Source organism: Phocoena sinus, chromosome 3 (assembly GCF_008692025.1).
Source record: "Phocoena sinus isolate mPhoSin1 chromosome 3, mPhoSin1.pri, whole genome shotgun sequence".
NCBI classification, from domain to species: domain Eukaryota; kingdom Metazoa; phylum Chordata; class Mammalia; order Artiodactyla; family Phocoenidae; genus Phocoena; species Phocoena sinus.
The window spans coordinates 158,193,496-158,198,970 of NC_045765.1; positions in this window are offsets into that span (position 1 = coordinate 158,193,496).

The following is a 5,475-nucleotide window of genomic DNA, read 5'->3' on the forward strand; positions in this document are numbered from 1 at the left end:
GGCCACTCTTCATCGCGGTGCGCGGGCCTCTCACTATCGTGGCCTTTCTCGTTGCGGAGCACAGGCTCCAGACGCACAGGCTCAGTAGTTGTGGCTCACGGGCCTAGTTGCTCCGCGGCATGTGGGATCTTCCCAGACCAGGGCTCGAACCCGTGTCCCCTGCATCGGCAGGCGGACTCTCAACCACTAGACCACCAGGGAAGCCCCCCTTGCTTATTAATACTGCCACCTACCAACCTGGGATGACCTGTCTCTTTTTTGGTCACTCCCTGCCTTCTGAGTATGGGGGTCAGTTTCATATTTCACCCAGGGAAGCTCCTGAGGAGGTTTGTGAACCAACAATTATCACACACATTTATTAATCCATAATTCTCAAATATCGTGACTCAAATTTACTTTGATTTCATGTATAGAGAGATGGATTTTTACACTCAAGCTCAGGATTGAATAACTCTCAGTGGTTTCAGGTACTCGTCTTTGTGCTGTTTTCTATAGTACATGAATCTGGCTTCTTGTTTGGTTGCTGTTATTTTAATCTCATTCGTAATCTTCTCTGGAATAAAAATGGAAAAGGATAGTGGGTTGTAGCTAGAACTGTAATTTTTATATGATCTAGCCAAATAAAAATTTAAATGAAGGTCTGCAACAATGTAATTTAGGAAAAATATGGATTTGCCTCAAATTGTCAGAGTAAAGCCAAGCACCATAATGAAAAGCAGGTATCATGTGCTTATTTTTGAACTTTGGTGTTAAAAATAGTTTAATGGGAAGAGCACATATTTATATGTAGAGCAAGTGGTAACATGCATATTGCTGAACATAAGTAGACAATTATATTTTGACATTCAATGAAAAGATTATCTGAACTATACCTTCTAATGTATGCCGTTATTTAGGTGGGAGCAAAGATAGCATTTATTTTTTCCAGTGGGTCATAGAGTCTCCATGAACTACTCAACTCTTTATTTGCAGCTCCAAAGCAGCCATAAACAATATGTAAATTACCTTGTATCTCCCCTTTGGAGGCAACCTCTCTCCTATCGAAACACATAGCAGGCAGTGATGTGTTTTCTACCCCTAGAGGTTTATCTTCTGAATGTCTTGCAAATATGGAGCCTTGGCATCTGACTTATTTCACTTAATAAATACATATAAGATGCTTCCTTATTGTTGTGTGAATAAATAAAATTATTTAGTTTTCCTTTGATTGCAGGGTAGTATTTTATTGAATAATTTTATCACAGTTTATCCATTCACATGTACAAATAAATCTTGAGTTTTCAGTTTTTACTGACAAAGATTACATAACTGTAAACATATATAATACTTTGTGTAAATAATGTGCTTAGTGTACATTATATAATGCTATTGATATTCCATCCAGGGTGGATGTACCTCTTCATTATTGCAGTTTTTTAATAGGCAGAAATTATATTTTTAATAGATGTATGGGAAAAAGAACTACGAAATCGAAGTTTTACAGAGCCATCATAAATCCTGAGATATTTCTTAAGGAAAAAACACCAATGTATGATAATGGCTATCTGCTTTTCAACGAAAGCCAAAAAATGTTTAAAGCATATTATTAGAGATTGAATTACCTAAAATGTGATGCTGATTTTAGAGGGCTAGAATTACAATTCTTAGTTTAAGCAACAGAAAAGATGATTATTGAAAAAGATCACTTTTTTTGAGTAATCAAAAATTGTCCATTTTGCTTTTTCATAATCCATCTGTGTAAAAATAAATATAAAATTATGGCTTAGTTTTAATTGTAATGGCAACAGTACTTTTTCCTTTGAAGAGCTGTTCTCTTGATCCATTGTTCTCTTTGGCTCAAAACTAAAACTTTTTAAATAAGAGACTTTCACCTGTACATTTGACTGTGTTTTATCAATGGGAAAATGGGCAATTTGTTTCTCATGTGAGTATAATGATCTATCCTTAGTGCCTTGTTTTCTGCCCTGTGGAGATGAACACATTTTGTGACTAAAGAATGATAGAGCTTCCTTAAGCAGTGACCAACATTAACACCTGTTTCTCCTGTCTCCACAGCCACCCAGAAATAATAGAGTGGGACTGAATTGTCTTACTTAACTTCAGGGTATAATCTATGGGATTGTTACACAAAGACTGGGTCATTTATCTTTGGATGGTGTTTCCTATCAATCTATAATATATTAATTCATTTTATGGTGAGATTTTTATTCCATTACTCAAAAAATGTATTAGAGATAAAATTGTATGAAATGTTTGAGTCATTTACATATGAATAGAGAATATACAAATTTATTTCCAAATACTTCTAAGACATAAAATTTCCCAATAAGAGGACAATGTTATACAAACTGCAAGATATGAATTGAAGTTCTAGGTCCTCATTTGAACTGTTAAAATAAAGTAGATAAAAATGTATTTTGCGAATGCACAGAAGGTATGCATTCATAATTTACCTCAGTTATGCCTTACTGTTTTCCTCATTCATTCACAAATCCATGTATCATTCCAAAATATTTTCATTCATTTCTTCAAAAATGCCTATAATGGATATATTATTAACAAGACATTTTGCAGAAAAGTATAGTAGATTTCAATTATCACATAATTGAATTATTCAATTCAATTTAAAAGTCGCATGGTGAGAAGGTGAGAATAGTTGTTCTGCGGTCTATAAAACCTAGAACAATTTGGAATTTTTCAATATCCCAAACTGGTTTTTAAGTGGAAATAAATTTAATGATTTATCTACCCCAATTTTTTTTTCTAAATATATTTAGGTTTTAAAGCAAATGTGCTTGCTCAAAGAAAATGTTCACAACAGAAACTTTGAAAGAAGAGGAAACCTAAAGAAATAAAATTATACTCCCCAAATAACTTAATTAATGTAGGAAATTCAGTGTTTGGACCCAAGTCCCTGATTAATAATTAAGTTACTAATGAATGCTTATTATTATTAACATGTTGCTTTTTAATTTTTCTCATAAATTTGAATTGTAAGCAGATCTTTTGCCCATTTCTTATTTGTCTATTTCTGTCCCCCTTAAACCTTAATCATAAAAATGAGATCACTAGGTAACATTTAACTTAACCCTGATTTTTGCTTCACTGAATGTACACTATGTCTTGCCTAACCTGTTGATTCCTTTCCTTGATTAGAAGGAGTAAGAATGAAGAAATTAAGTAAAGAATGACTGACTCTACCCCCAGCTTTCCCCTTAGTAAATTTACAGGTGGACTATGTGGGCAGGATAGCATCCAAAGGAAGATCAGGAGACATCAGCAGGCTGCAAACGATGGAAAATGAGGAACCTATTTTGGATTGTAGATATTCATTTTTTCATGTAATAACACAATATTTATATATATTTAAGGTAGAAGTGTGTTTACATAAACTCAATTGACCCTAATATTAAAAGTCAATTACCAAACTATTGGGGGTAAAATTTATTTAAAGTAAGAATTTTTAAAAGCTTGAAGTGATTTTTAAAAATTACAAGGGCTCTCTAACCTGACCTCATACATTAATTTTTCCCCAAAGAATTTTGCAAGTTGCAAATAACTTGGAGGCAGTTTTTATATAGATGCAATTTGTCTTACAGGAATTAATATTAATGATTGGTATTCTTTTTGTCTAAAGTTATGTCTAGTTTTTTTTTTTTTTTAATTCTGATTCACTAATGGCAGTTTACCTATTTTGCTTGGTGTACATCATTAGGTCTTTGAGGCTGCACAATTATACAAATAAAACTATTTAAAGAGCACTTCTTTACAAGTTTTATTATGTTTGCTGTGTTTTTGACATCAACATTTTAACTTTGATAGTTAGACCAGAAACATTAATTCCAGGTATGTTTATATAGTCACACTCTCAAGAGTCTCGAAGATGATTTATTAGGTTACATTATGAAAATTATAAAAGGAATTGTTAAGTATTTATCCTGGAAAACAACTCTTGACGAATTATCAGTGTAGATATACAGTAGAGAGAGAGAGAGGATGTTCAGCAACTTCATAATTTACCATAGGTTTTTGGTTAAATTTGGTTAAATATAGAACAGATAAGGGCCTTATAGAATATATTACAGTGAAGATTGTTGATAACTTACACCCCTGTTTTCCCTATCTGAATCCTGAACCATTCAAAATAAACATAGAAGTAAGGCATAATAAAATAAAAATGTGAGCTTTACAGCTCATGGAGTGGCTGGTCTTGGTGCTTAACAATGAGAACTTCCTTATACTGCACCCCAGACCACTGCAGCCTTACTAAGTCAATCACATATGATCAGGGACTTACTGCTAAATTTACAACATGGCAGAGGGCAGATAGAACTCACGCTCACTGTAGCCTGAGAAGTCCTAAAGAAAAAAAGGGTGTGAGAGATGAGCTATGCTAGTTCATCTTCATTTTCCAATATTGCCAATCACGTAAGTCACCCATACCTTCCCTATTAAGGAAAGAGTGCATAAGAAAACAAGAGTAATATACTAATAGACACTTAGGTGCCTTTCTACATGGAGTGAGGTATATCCTTATCAATCTAAATTCAAAGGAAATATTTTATCCCAAACAAAGCAGGAACACTGGCAAAAACAAACTAAAAGCAAAGAAACAAAAAACACGTGGGGATACCAAAATTGTTTTTGTTATGTTTTTAAAGAACCTCTTCTTTTCAGCCACAGGCATCTGAGCCAGAAGAGAATATTGAGGAGAAGGATATGAAAAATGTGAGTATTGGGCTTCCCTGGTGGTGCAGTGGTTGAGAGTCCACCTGCCGATGCAGGGGGCATGAACCCGGTCCGGGAAGATCCCACATGCCGTGGAGTGGCTGGACCCGTGAGCCATGGCCACTGAGCCTGCGCATCCGGAGCCTGTGCTCTGCAATGGGAGAGGCCACAACAGTGATAGGCCTGCGTACCGCAAAAAAAAAAAAAAATTTGAGTATTGAGTAAGGGAGTTATTCCCATGTGACATAAGTTTGAATCTATTCTGAGGACAAAATATATACTAGAATATTTTTATAGATTACATATCAGTATTTTTAGAATCTGGACTTCCTCTTATGGGCCTCAATTTTGAAAAAAAGACTTAAAATTATTTTATTTAATTAAGAGAAGGAGTGGCAACATTATTTTCCTCATGGAGCACAAGTATTGTTCTTTTGAATGAAGAAAAAATTGATACAATATCAAGAAAAATAAATCCCCAACATTAGTAACTTGCAATAACCAGTGAGTATGGACTAAAATACTTAAATATAGGTAATAATAGAAATTTTATATGAACATTGAGTTATGTTAAAATTTATGTCTTTTTACCTTGAAAAAGTTAACATAATTTTTTTTTTCTTTTTTTGCCACACAGCATGTGGGATCCTAGTTCCCCAACCAGGGATCGAACCCATGCCCCCTACAGTAGAAGCGTGGACCCCTAACCACTGGATCACCAAGGAATTCCCCAAAAATTAACTTTTT